General features: G+C 46.0%; 1 protein-coding gene across 2 annotated transcripts in view; it reads left to right on the plus strand.

Annotated features, from left to right (window-relative positions):
• S1PR2 (sphingosine-1-phosphate receptor 2) overlaps positions 1-14342 on the plus strand; it is an 88080-nt gene that overhangs the window by 48583 nt on the left and 25155 nt on the right. For both annotated transcript variants that reach the window (XM_053302770.1, XM_053302771.1), the window contains exon 2: positions 8438-8594. The gene's annotated coding sequence lies outside the window, so the exon portion shown is untranslated. The remainder of the gene's footprint in view (positions 1-8437; positions 8595-14342) is intronic.

The following is a 14342-nucleotide window of genomic DNA, read 5'->3' on the forward strand; positions in this document are numbered from 1 at the left end:
CTTTCCAGCAGCATTACTACGGATCTGCTAAGTGGGCTTCCGTGCTTCCTGTGTCGTGACACCCCCGTCCCTGCGCTGTCAGCAAGGGGCCGTTCGCATTTCCAGTGCCTTATTTCGGATTTTATCTTTGCGTTATAGTGCTGCAACGTTGCAAGTCAGTTGCAGATAAATAGCTGTATTTTCCCATTGTAGGAGTTTGAGATTCTGGGGATCATTTTCAATATGATCCTGCCAAGTTGAAGCATTTTAACCCTGTTGTAGCGTGTAATCTGGAAGGTCCTCAGTGCAAGGAACTTAGTTCTCACTGAGGTAGTAAATCTGCATCTGGATGGTGCCCATTTCAGACTGCGAGTGAGAGTTCACATCACTAAATGCCCTTTCATTTAAACAACAACAACAAAAACCTGCACCTGGAAAACAAGCATGTCAGGGGGACGCCTAGGCTAGAACTCTTCTCCCTTACATACTAGCTTTTCTGTGTGCAAAGTTTTTTGTGTTTTTTTTAAGGGAGGACTATTTGGTCATGTGAGCTCCCCCCTCCAGCACAGACTGTACAGGCTTACCACTTCAGTAAGGCCCAATCAGATGTAGCTTTAAGCAGGTCTTTGGTGGTGCTGGTCATGGTGTTTTTGTAAATAGCATATGCAGGGGTGGGTTGTGGATTGGGACGACAATGCGGGGGTAGCAGAGCTTTAACCCTGCTCTTCATCCAGCTTGGCCCCCAGTGCAAACAATTTACACATTATTTGAAAAAGCAAGCATGTCAGGGCCAACAAGGTGCTTAAAGCGTGGCTCTGAGAACTAGCCTTTATGAACTTTGATCCTATCTTGCTGCATCTTACCTTTGTGATCAAGCTACTTGTTTTGCTAGGTAGGTGAACTGGTAGACAGTTCTGAGCACATAGCTCATCCCCCAGGAGAAACAACCCACTCGTCTTCCCTTATGCTTCTTTTGAGCTGGGCCTATTCAAGGCTTCCTTGATTCTTAAAAATCTTGCCAGTGGCTCCAAGGCATGGGTGCTCCAACCAAAAAGTGAGTAATCTCTTGATCTGTGGCTGCCTCTTCTTTCCAGGCCACTCAGCTCCCACGCAAACATGGGTAGGCAGTGACACAGTTCGAGTACTGGCAATCTACTCTGAACGTCAAGCTGGGGCATGAAAGGGAAGGGAAGGTGCCCATGGCATGCCATGGACGATTCTAGAGTGTTGTATATGAGTCAGAGAGTGCAGGCATGCGGCTGTGCCAGGGCAGGGCTGTGCCAGATAGATGGAGATAAGCCAAACAAATTATTGGTGGCTGTGAAGGAAGGGGCAGGTTGAGAATCGACATTGGCGACATTGAATGGTGGTTGCCATTCAAATAGGAAGTACCTGTTGTTGTTGTTCTGCTCACTGGCTTGAGGTCAGAAGAGCCCTGTGATGCCATCTTGTATCTGCTCCTCAGGGTTTAAAAGTTACTAGCGTCTGCATGCTAGTACTTGATTGCTCCCCTCACCCTCTGCCACAGCCCCCTCACCTCAGAGATCTCTCCACCCTCACATGAGTCATGCTTCTGCTCCTCCTCCTCCATCCTGTTGCTTCTATCCCACTCACCCCTCTTGGTTGCTCCTCCATTCCATTGTCCCATCCTCCTCACCCCTCTTGGTCGCAACTGCAGTGTTGCCAGCGCCGATTGGCCAAGCTGCAGTCCCCTAACCCCAGAGACCTCCTCACCTGAGCACCGCTCCTGCTCCTCCCTGCAGGAGCAAAAGCAGCAACAGTGGTTGACTAGGCCCTTCCTTGCTGCCACTGCTGCCATAACCACTCTTTCCCTTCAGGCTGCTGACAGGCCCTGGCCCGCCCCCTGCCCTTCCTTTTTTCTCTCTTCCCTCGCCCTCCTTCTTTTTCTCTCTTTCTCTCTCCTCCGCTCTCTCTTCCCTTCTGTCTTTCTTCCCATCTCTTCCCTTCTTTCATCCCCTCCCTTCTTTCTTTCTCGTCCTTCCTGAGTTAAGAGGGCTTGTTCATCTAGTTTCCTCATCTAATTCGCACAGTGGCAGCCTCCTTCTCCTGAAAGGGCTCTTTCCTCCCTCACATGCCCTCTCTTTGAAGACCCCTTCCCACTATTCTTTTCTGTATGGACACATAGGGATGCCCCAATGCTGTAGTTTGCAATGATGTCCAATGATCCAATCCAAGATGGTGGATGTGTGAAATTTTAAGGCGCTCTAATTTGAGGACTGTCTAACCAATTTGAACCAGATTTGGTACAGTTGTAGTGAGTGACACACAGGGACACCTCAATGGTGTAGTTTGTAATTATGTCACCCACCCCAATCCAAGATGGCGGACGCATAAGCATTTGAGGTGCAAGAGATCTAACTTGTAGACCTCGATTTGAACCAAATATAGTCGAGTTGTAGAGACAGTGAAAGGAAAGTAAACTGATTAGTTCTTATTAGAACAACTTGTTTATGATAGATAGATTCCTCTACAATCGAGCACATCTTCCAACCAGTAACAGTTGCATTCCAACTGACTTAACCCTCACAGGCTCCTCCTCCCTATTTGCATATGGAATCCCCACTGGCCAATCAACACAGTGCTTCTGCTCTGTTACCTCCAATTAGTAAAGCACTATGTGCCATGTATGCCCTTAGCCTTTATATATATAGATTAATGACCTCAGTTCAGGATTGTATATTGCTACTCGTCTGTGGCGAGCAATACATAGGCGGACAAGAAGGGAAGTTCCTGCAAATTGGATAGAGAGTTGGATCCTTTTTTCCTTTTCATGCTGTTTATGTGCCATCATGATTGAGGTAGTGTATGCAAACAAGCTAATAAAAATTATTTTTAGCTTAGTAACATTTTTATGAACTTGCATGCAAGACCGTGACTGACTAAAATTAATAAGCCCTCTTAAACCTTTACATGCTTCCTCAGGGCAGAACTATATTTATTATTTAGTTTATTTTAAAAAAATTTATACTGCCCAAAACTTGCATCTTTGGGCAGTTTACAATTAAAATCATTTAAAACATTAAATCAATTAAAACTTTAAAATCATTAAGATTATCATTAACATTAAAATAATTTAAAACCAACATTAAAAATTAAAAGCATAAATCTGATTAAAAGCCTAGGTGAATAAATGTGTCTTCAGTGCCTTTTAAAAAGTTGCCAGAGATGGGAAGGCTCTTATTTCAACAGGGGGCGCATTCCAAAGTCCAGGGGCAGCAATGGCGAAGGCCCATTCCCGAGGAGGCACCAAACAAGTTGGCAGCAACTGCAGACAAACCTCTCCAGATGATCTTAACAGGTGGTGGGGCTCATAGTGAAGCAAATGTTCTCTTACCCAGGGCCTAAGCTTTTAGGGCTTTATAGTTAATAACAAGCACCTTGTATTTTGCCCAGGAATATATTGGCACCCAGTGTAGTTCTTTCAACACAGGAGTTAATATGGTCTCTCCTAGATGACCCAGAGACCAACCTGGCCACTGCATTCTGGACCAACTGCTTTTGGAGTTCTTTGAGACTGTCAACAAGTGTGTGGATAAGGGTGAGCCAGTTGACATAGTATACCTGGACCTCCAAAAAGCTTTCAACAAAGTTTTATTATTTTTATTTTTATTTATTTATTCGATTTCTATACCGCCCTTCCAAAAATGGCTCAGAGTGGCTTACTCAGAGAAATAATAAATAAATAAGATGGATCCCTGTCCCCAAAGGGCTTACAATCTAAAAAGAAACTAGACACCAGCTACAGTCACTGGAGGAATGGATAGGGCCAGTTACTCTCCCCCTGCTAAATAAAGAGAATCTCCACATTAAAAGGTGCCACTTTGCCAAGTTAGCAGGGGTAGGTTAATTGCCAAGTTAATAAGTGTAGTTCCTGTACCAGAAGGGATTGGAGATACAGGCAGGACAGGAGCCAGTGGCTCATTTGGAAGGAGTGGTGGTAGAGGATTGTTGGATGTAATGTCAGGGCATTCCCCCCCACAGACCCCTCTGATGAACATCCACCCCGCTCTTAAATCCACCAATGCAACTGGTCCCTGTGGATGGGAACTATGAAGGCCCTCCACAACAGCATGCTTCCTCTTGCGCCTAGCCTTCTTGGGTGGTTGGGAGGATGACTCCTCAGAAGAGGAGGGAGATATGGGGTGATCCCTGCTCCTTTTCTTAGACTTTTTATCCTTTTTTAGAACCTGTTTCAAAGACATAGACAAGGTTTCTTTAATCCAATCCTGCCAGGCAGGAGGCATAACCAAAGGCAGGGAAATATGTTGCAATCCCTGTTCAGTTTGCAATTCTTGGGTAGCCTGAGGGCCTGTTTGCAATTCTTGGGCAACTAAAGGGTTAATTAAGGGAGGTCCCTGGCTAGCCGTGACAAGGAGGGATCTCACTGGTCCTACGTTGCCCTCTCTGTGTCCCGAAGAAGACTCCAGCCTTCTGGAGGTACTGTGCTGGGGATGGATAGGGCCAGTTACCTCATCAAAAACTCCTTAGAAAACTTAGCAGTCATGGGATAAGGGGACAAGTACATATATGGTTGCTAACGGGTTGAAGGACAGGAAACAGAGGGTAGGGATAAATTGAGAGTTTTCACAGTGGAGGGAAGTAAGAAGTGGGGTCCCCAAGGGATCTGTACTGGGACCAGTGCTTTTTAATTGATTCATAAATTTATTTATTGTTGAATTTATATACCACTTTTCATTAAAAACAATCTCAAGGCAGTTTACAAAAGTTTAAAAAAACATACAATAAAATGACAATAAAAATAATAAGCTAAAAATATAAAACCAAACCAAATTTAAAATCTATAAAATACGAGCATAAAAACTATACATGGGTAAAAACACATAGAAGCAGCAATAAAAACAATCATGTAAAAGCCTGGATAAAAATCCAAGATTTAACACACTTTCTAAAAACTGTGATGGAGTCCGAGGAGCAAAGGGCCACTGGGAAAGCATTCCAAAGTCTGGGGGCAGCAACAGAGAAGGCCCTGTCCTGAGTGCACGACAGCTGAACCTCCCTCATTGTCGGCACCCGGAGCAGAGCCCCCTCAGATGACCTTGTCAAGTGGGCAACAACCCTTGGGAGCAGGCGGTCCCTCAGGTACCCAGGCCCAAGTTGTTAAGGGCTTTAAAGGTCAAAGCACCTTGAATTGGACCCGGAAACAAACTGGCAGCCAGTGCAACTCTTTCAGAATGGGTGTGATGTGCTCCCATGGGACAGCTCCGGATAGAACCCTAGCTGCCGTGTTTTGCACTAGCTGCAGTTTCTGGATATTCTTCAAGGGCAGCCCCACGTAGAGTGTGTTACAGTAATCCAGCCGTGACTTGACTAAGGCATGGGTAACCATGGCCAGATCTGCCTTCTTGAGAAAGGGACGCAGCTGGCGCACTAGCCGAAGCCGTGCAAAGGCAGCCCTGGCCACCGCCTCCACCTGAGCTTCCAAAAGCAGAGCCGGGTCTAGTAGTACCCCCAAGCTGCATACTTGCTCCTTCAAGGGGAGTGCAACCCCATCCAGAACCGGTAAAATCTCCTCATCCCAATTGGCTGTCTTACTGACCAACAGTACCTCCATCTTGTCCGGATTCAATTTCAGTTTATTAGCCCACATCCAATCCATCACAGCCTCCAATACCCGATTCAGGACATCCACCACATCCCTAGGGTCAGGTGACAAGGAGAGATAGAGCTGAGTGTCATCCGCATATTGCTGACAACTCAGTCCAAGCCCCTGGATGACCTCTCCCAGTGGCTTCATGTAGATGTTAAACAGCATGGGGGACAAGACCGAACCCTGTGGGACCCCACAGGCCAGTGGCCACGGAGACAAGCAGCAGTCCCCCAGCACCACCTTCTAGACCCTCCCCTCAAGAAAGGACCAGAACCACTGCAACGCAGTACCTCCGACTCCCATACTCAAGAGCCGGCCCAGAAGGATACCATGGCTGATGGTATCGAACGCCGCCAAGAGGTCCAGGAGAAGCAACAGGGATGCATTCTCCCTGTCTAGTTCCTGGCGTAGGTCATAAATGATCTAGAAGTAGGGGTAAGCAGCGAGGTGGCCACATTTGCAGATGATACCAAACTCTTTTGGGTAGTGAAATCCAAAGCAGATTGTGAGGAGCTCCAAAAGGATCTCCCCAAACTAGGGGAGTGAGTGACAAAATGGCAAATGTGGTTCAATGTTGGCAAATGTAAAGTGATGCACATTGGGGCAAAAAAAACCCAAATTCAAGTATACGTTGATGGGATCTGAGCTGTTGGTGACTGACCAAGAGAGGGATCTTGGGGTTGTGGTGGACAGCTCGTTGAAAGTGTCAACTCAATGTGCGGCAGCTGTGAAAAAGGCCAATTCCATGCTAGGGATCATTAAGAAGGGGATTGAAAATAAAACTGCTAATATTATAATGCCCTTATACAAATGGATGGTGCAGCCACATCTGGAGTACTGTGTACAATTCTGGTCACCACATCTAAAAAAGGACATTGTAGAACTGGAAAAGAAGCAGAAGAGGGTGACCAAGATGATCAGGGGCCTATGTCTATCAACGGCTCCTAGTCGGAAGGCTATAGGCCACCTCCAGCCCCAGTGGCAGGATTGTTACTCCCCAGTTGCAGGGGAGTAACAGCAGGAGAGAGGGCATGCCCTCTACTCCTGCCTATAGGCTTCCAGTGGCATCTGGTTGGCCGCTGTGTGAAACAGAATGCTTGACTAGATGGGCCTTGGGCCTGATCCAGCAGGGCTGTTCTTATGTTCTTACGCAGTCTCCAGATTACGTACAAAGGCAGCCCCACATAGAGCACATTGCAGTAATCCAGCCTAGAGGTTACCAGCATATGTACCACTGTTTTGAGGTCATTCATCTCAAGAAACGGACTCAGCTGGCGTATCAGGCAAAGCTGATAAAAAGTACTTCTGGCCACCACCTCAACCTGTGACACCAGGGACAGTTTTGTCCAGAAGCTCCCCCAGACTGTGTACCTGTTCCTTCTGGGGCAGTGTGACCCCATCCAGAACCGGCAGATCAAAATTGTCTCTCGAGTTCCGACCCCGCACAATAAGTACTTCCATCTTATCTGGATTCAGCCTCAGTTTGTTATCCCTCATCCAGCCCATTACTACCTCCAGGCAGGCATTTAGGGAAGTTATGCCTTCTCCCAATGACATTGATATGGAGAAATAAATTTGGATGTTAGCATATCTGGAGCCCGAGCCACGGGGTTCGGTGGCCTTTTTCATTGGCGGCCCGGGTTCTTTGAACCCATTGACCCAACGGTGGCTCCGTCCCTAATAGAGCCTCTAATGCCCTTTCCTCATTGGCATCTTCCACCTTCTCATTCTCAGGCTGGTGGCAAACAAGGGAGGAAGTGGATGCCCCATCTTCATGATGCCAAGGCTGCTAGCAATCAAATACAGATTTAAACAATACAGTTTTAAGCAGCTTCATTTATTATTGTGCAGATCTTAAAAAAATAAAGCAGGATATGGGGAGAAGAAGTCATCAAACTGGCATATACGAGGAAAGGTCAACATGAGGCTTTCTGTATTGTAGCTTTTCAGCTGTTGTGTAAGGGAGAGAGTTTGAGCATATGCAGTTTGTCATACCAAACTGCTTCAGCAGTTTAAACAGCTGCACCAGCCACCATTTTCTTGTCTACGCAACAGTTAAAGGTACAGGTATTCTAAGAGTACATACAAGTATATTAAAAAATCAGGAGTCAACTGTGGGTGTCACCCCATTTCCCCCAGTGGGTTGAACCCAGCTTCCATCCACATTCAGAATGCAGCTGACAGCTTTACTAACTGGTGAACTGGACCGATTCAGTCCATTGTCTTTTCCTCCTCCACTACTTCAAGTGGGGCTGTGTCTACCTATTTACATGTTGAACGTGCTGCATAAAGTACATTTTGACCTTTTAAAGCCCTTAACGGTTTGGGCCCTGGGTATCTGAAAGACTGCCTGCTCCCAAAGGTTTCTGCCCTCCTGACCAGATCATTGGAGCAGGCTTTGCTCCCGTGCTGACAATGAGGAAGGCTCAGTTGTTATGCATGCGGGACAGGGCCTGCTCGGTCATTGCCTCCCGGGCTTTGTTTGGAATGCTCTCCCAGTAAGCATCCACCCCTCAGTATCCATTACAGTTTTAGAAGACAAGTACAAATTTGTCTTTTTACCTGGGCTTTTTGATAGGTGTGTTGTTTTCTTTGCTGCTGCCGCCTGCTCTGAATGCTGTTTTATTTTTATAGTGTTCATGTTTAACTGATTAATTGATATGTATTTTTAAATATATAAATTAAATATTTGTATTAATGGCCTTGTTGATTTACATTGTTCTTAACTATATTGTAAATCACTTTGAGGTGGTTTTAATGAAATGCGGTATATACATTTTAAATAAATGCTTAATTTTCTGAATAAAGGTTTTTGTTTTTGTTTTTTAGTACAGTCCATTTTAAAATCATTGAAAAGCTCCTCTGGGAAGAAGGAAGTTGTTTTGGTGACATTATCTGTTCCAGCCAATCAGAGCTGTGCAGAGCCCACTTATGAAGCAAACATACAGAGCTGGTTTCCTCTGAGCTTGATCTGGGAAGGAAGATGGTATGTTTGGACAAAATATGAGTATGCTTCCATAGTAGACTTGTTACTTAGATTTATGTACCTCTGCATATATCCTGTAGCTGAAATGCTAGCCATCCTTGATACAGGTTGTATCTGATTCTGCAAATGAAATTGCTTCATTTACAACAGAGATGCTCAGACTTGGGTCCCCAGATGTTGTTGGCTGGAGTGTTGGGAGTTCTAATCCATCAGCATCTGGAGCTTTCCCAGACAGATGGCTTTACTGCAGGTTTTCTGTGAGGCTTTACTGTGAGTTCGAATTTACCCAAAAAAACCAACTCAAAAAGTGTATTTTTTTAACCCCGCATATAAATTGGGCTACACTCTAACACGTGATGAAAAACCAAAGTATGTGTGAAGTGCTCCCTGATAGTTCACAGGGACTTCAGGGTAAATTTGGCCAGTATGTGGCCGCACACCTCCATTCCGGAAGAGATGCATACTAAAAAGTCGGGTGTAAAAAACTTCCTGGGGTCCCAAGTTTAAGAACCACTACAGGATTTCGAATTTCGGGTTTAAAGATTTTCCATGGCAAGTATTTTACTGGAGAATGGTTGTTGGGATTCTTACAAGCCACCTGCTTCCCTCATGTTCTGGGCAGGAAGAAAAGGGATATGCACAACTTGAAACAGCATCATTCGCTAATTATCTGAAGCCCTGGCCAGACAATGTCCCTTTACTTTCTAAGGATTCTGTAGAAACCACTCATATCTCTGTGCAGGCATGAGCACTAGAAACGTGGTGCGTTTCATAAATCTTCTGATAGCAAGCTTCATGCTTTTTTCTAGGCCCCCCGTTACTGGATGAAAGTCATGGCTATATATAGCAGTGCTCTTGCACAGCTCCTATTCATTTCAGCGGGGCTTGTACAAGGGAACTTTCCAGTGGACTGAGTCTTATAGCAAAACTCTGACAAGTGGTAATACATAACATGTCTCCTGCGGAGGTGGGGGGAAACATTTGTAAAGATTGTCATTCAGAGTAAAAATTGATCTCTCCATGTTAATGTGACACACGCTAACTATATTCATAATTTTTGAAGTAGTATTAAAAGAAATGTGTTCTTTTATTTATTTATTTTTTACATTTTATATCCCGCTCTTCCTCCAAGGAGCCCAGTACTACATACTTTGGTTTCTCCTCACAACCACCCTGTGAAGTAGGTTAGACTGAGAGAGAAGTGACTGGCCCAGTGTCACCCAGCAAGTATCATGGCTGAATGGGGATTTGAATTCGGGTCTCCCCGGTCCTAGTCCAGCACTCTAACCACTACACCATGCTGGCTCTCTTGTCATTTATTGAAAGCACTTCTGGTTATTAACTCTCCAGCACAACCCACCCCCCACCCCCGGGCTCTGGGATATACGTAGGCTTTCTTGGCTCCAGTTATGCTGAGATCAGCATGCAATGTGTGTGGTGTTGCAAGTTTTAAAGCAACATCCCCATTTGGATGGGCCTAAATGACGATGTTGTATGAGAGAGATAAAAGAGGGGCCTGAGGAAATGTCTATTTACTTGAACTATCTGTTAACAAAAGTGTTCTCCTGCTGACAATGTGTTCGTAATAGCTGGGGGAGAAGGTTCCCTGGCTTGTGCTGCTGCACAAGATACTTGAACAGTTGGTCAATTATCCCATTAAAAACAGTGACCCTTGAACCTCTGCTCATGTGCTATGTCAGCTACATCACTGGCACTTCTGAATGGTAACGAGATTGCCCCAGTTAATTCAAGGACTTTGTCGGTAGACTTGAACCTCAGGGTCTAGCCTGGGATCTAACCCTTGTAAGTTATATGGAGTGGTGTGTGCTTAGATCTCTGAGCCCTCTTCAAGCGCAGAAGGGACTAGGAATGTGTGGCATCAGCCACTGTGATTGGCAGGCAGTGCAACATCTCTGGATTGGCCCGGCCTGGTATACATTCTGCCCCCGATTTGGATCTTCTGAAATGTAGATTGTAGTAGTTTAGCAGTGCAGGGTATGAATACTGGGAACTTGATATTTCCATCGTTGCTTAGTCAACAGACCAGCACCCTTCAAACTCCAGTTTAAGCTATCCGCTTCAGAGACCCTGAGCTGAACACATTAAATTTAGGTGTGACCGCTCTCAGCCCTGGCTTGGCTTTGATAGGCCTTACCTGCAGCATGTTGCATAAACAGATACTGGGCAGCTTCTAAGACACAGTTCTTTGGAAGCTGTCTGGCTCTGTCCCAGGTACACACTTCAGCCTACTTCATCATGGGTCATAGATTGGGGGTGTTCTCTCCCAGTAAATTAGGGTTGCTGAGGGCCCTGATTTGGATCTTCTGAAAAGTAGATGGTAGTATGTGCAGTGTGCGCCTAGATGTGTCTCCCCACCACACACACACACAACCAAGTGTAAGACTATATTGGAGTGGAACCTGCATGTGTGAAGAGGGGCCGCCGCTAAGTGCTGGATTACAGTTCTGCCCCTGGAAGAGTGCCACATGCTGGCAATAGACAGGATTTTTACCACAGGCTTTTTGATGGTGGGGGTGGGGGGGGGCATGTCAATCTGGTTGGTTTGGCAAGTCGTTGGTCTTGCAAAAATCTTCACAAAAATAAGTAAAATGAAATAAATTGTCATGGGCCCAATTGAAAAATTTCAAAGACACACTCCAGGTAGGAAAGAGGAGGAACTGTGCCCCACCTCCTCTAAAAAGCCATAGGCCAGACAGGGCCAGAGAAAGCCCAGGGAGCAAGCGCTATGAATGGTGCACAGAAAAAAAATTGCAAGGAACGGAGAGGAACCCTATTAAAACAACACCGATGTGTACAGCTCCCAGGCTTCTCCGAATTATCTATACTGCACTTATATGCAGCTAATATATGCTCTCCTAACTCACTGCACTTTAACCCACTTAATCCCATGGTAAAGCCCACCATCTGGGGAAAGTGCTGGGGTTTAAGGCCAGTTCTGTAGCAGTAAGACAAACATTTGAAAAAGAGGTAGAATTAAACAAACGGGAGAGAAGTTAGGACTGGCACTGACTGTTCTACTCAGCTAATGCACCCTGTTCTGCCTATGCTCCTCTAAGCATTCCCACCATTTGGAAGACATATTGCTAGTCGAATAATAATCTAGTGGTGTTCTGCCAAGTGGTGCATGCTGGCTGATGCTCAGCTGACAGCATTAGGGATGGGCAGAACCGGTTCTGTTCTAACCTGGTTTGAATAGAACCAGGCTGGTTAGGCTGGTTCAAACTCGAACTGGACTGGCCCCCCCAAAAAGGGATGCTGTTCCAAGTTTGAACCAACCCCAATTTGAATGGAACTGGTTTGGCAGTTTGAGGGGTATGCTTGTAAAGGGGAATCCAGAGAGATGTACAAGCAAAGGAGAGAACCCTAAATATTTCTAAAAGTGGATGGGGTGGTGAGAGGGCACCTTACCACCGGCGTCTCCTCTAAACTTCAGGCAGGGTCTGGCACTCTAGCAGACCAGCGCAGCCTGGTTCTGTCCTTCATGCATGTGTGGAGGCCATTTGAGTGACATCCGCCTATGCATAGAAGCCATTTGGTTGATGATGCACATTTGCATCATCACGCAATGGGCTTCCACACATGCACCGAAGTCACACAAATGGCCTCTGCATGCATGGAGGCTGGAACCAGGCCACATTGGTCCACCGGACCTGGTCCGGAGTTTAGGTGAGCCGCCACTGGTGGTGGTAAGGTGGCCACCCTCTCCCACCAGGCCGCCATTAGAAGTATTTTAAAGGCAGGGTTTCCCCCCTTCGCTTGTAAAGGTAAATCCGTAATGGATTCCCCTTTATACACATACCCCAAATTGAACTGGTTCAACTTGAACTGGCTCACGGACCAGCAGTCCAGTTCGAATTCGAACCAAACTGCCAGAATCAGTTCCATGCACACCCCTAGGTAGCATTTCCCTCTCTGCTGAGCCTGTCAGTCAGGCCGACGGAGAGGTGGGCTGCGCCTGAGCACATAGCCAGCCAGTCATGGGGAGAGGAGGAAGGAATGCTGCCTGACACTCCTTTCCCCGCCCCTCCTGAAGAGGATTTTTCAGCTTGAAGCCAAGACGAATCCTATGATAGGCAGCCTAGTGTGCTAGGAAGTCAGGGAGGTGGGAGGGGGAGAGCAAAAAATGTGCTGTTGCCCAGCTGGCATCCCCTCTCCCTTAGACAAATGTCTCACTTTGTTCTGTTGTAACTACATTCCTGGAGGAGTGCCTAGCTGCTGCAGCTTTACCAGTATGGACTGGATCCATCTTGAAATATCTACGACGTAAATAGCTTCTACCACCTAATGCGCTACCAGAGCAGTAGGACTGTGCAGTATTAGGGGGGGGGAGAGATCTAACGGGAGATACTGAGTCACAACTTGGCCAGTTTCTAGTTTCTGCCCATCCAACGCCCCTTGAGGGTTGGGACACACATTTATAATACTTTGCCTAAGAAGCCTGAAGCAGCAACATAGGGTGACATAATGGAATTTTCCCAAACGAGAACACACCAGCTGCAATTAATCAAAAAGTCAGGTTTATTAACAAAACACAAAGAACATAGATTGCAGGCAGTAAATTGATTTGACTTGGCTTGTGCAATAGGCAGATATGTCTTACATGCCGCAGAGGATCCAAAAGAAGAGGCAGTAACAGAGCCAGGAATCAGAAGTCTCTCCCTGCCCTCCTGGAGCTTTCCGAGACAGCAAGCTTTACTGTGAGTTCAAAGTTGCCCCAAAAAACCAACACAGAAGGTGGATTTTTTTTTAACCCCGGATATAAATCAGACTACACTCTAACGTGCAGTGAAAACCCCAAATTGTGTGTGAAGTGCTCCCTGATAGCTTGCAGGGATTTTGGGGTAAATTTGGCCAATATCTGAACCCACACCCTCCATTCCAGAGGAGGTGCAAAAAGGTGTGGGGAAAGTCCCTTGTAGAAGATGCAGCATCAATTCTAGGGGCTCTAACTACTTCAAGTTGAAGACATCCAATACACTACTTGGTTGAATGTTTATAGGGTAATGACATGGCCTGCTTTAGGATATCTGTTAGGAATGAAGCAGGTACGACCAATTGTATCCACGTGCATTTTTGTCTCTTAGGAAAATAAGAAGGAAAGCAGGTTATGGTCTTGGTGAAACAAAGGTCAGATACAGAATTAACCATAAAGATGCAGGTGTGCTGCTCTCAGATGTAAAATAAGCCATTTTGTGGTCCTGTAGAATTGCTGCATACACAGGATACTGGCCAACATGCTGCACAGTGAAACGCCAGCATTCTCGACCCGTGGGGGCTGCTGCACACATGGAAAGCAGCCTTGGTGATGTTGCACAAGTGTGCTCTAGGACAAACACCATTGAGTCGCCTTCCATGTGCGCAACAGCCATGGCAGGTTGGGAACACTGGCATGTCACTATGCAGCATGTCGGCCAGTGTCTATAGGCCTGTTGGCAATTATTTAAGATGCTCAGAATATGCAGCCTTAAGCACAGTCTCTGCTTATACCCCTGCTAACTTAGCAAAGAGGCACTTTTAAAACATGGTGATTTTCTTTATTTAGCAGGGGAAGAGCAACTGGCCCAATCCACCCGCAGCATAGTACCTCCTGTGACTCTTGCTGGTGTCTATCAGATAGATAGATAGATTGATTGTGAGCCCTTTGGGGAAAGGGATCCATCTTATTTATTTATAATGTCTCTATGTAAACCACTTTGAACACTTCTGTTAAAAAGCGGTATATAAATA

Source organism: Hemicordylus capensis, chromosome 2 (genome assembly GCF_027244095.1).
Source record: "Hemicordylus capensis ecotype Gifberg chromosome 2, rHemCap1.1.pri, whole genome shotgun sequence".
NCBI lineage: Eukaryota > Metazoa > Chordata > Lepidosauria > Squamata > Cordylidae > Hemicordylus > Hemicordylus capensis.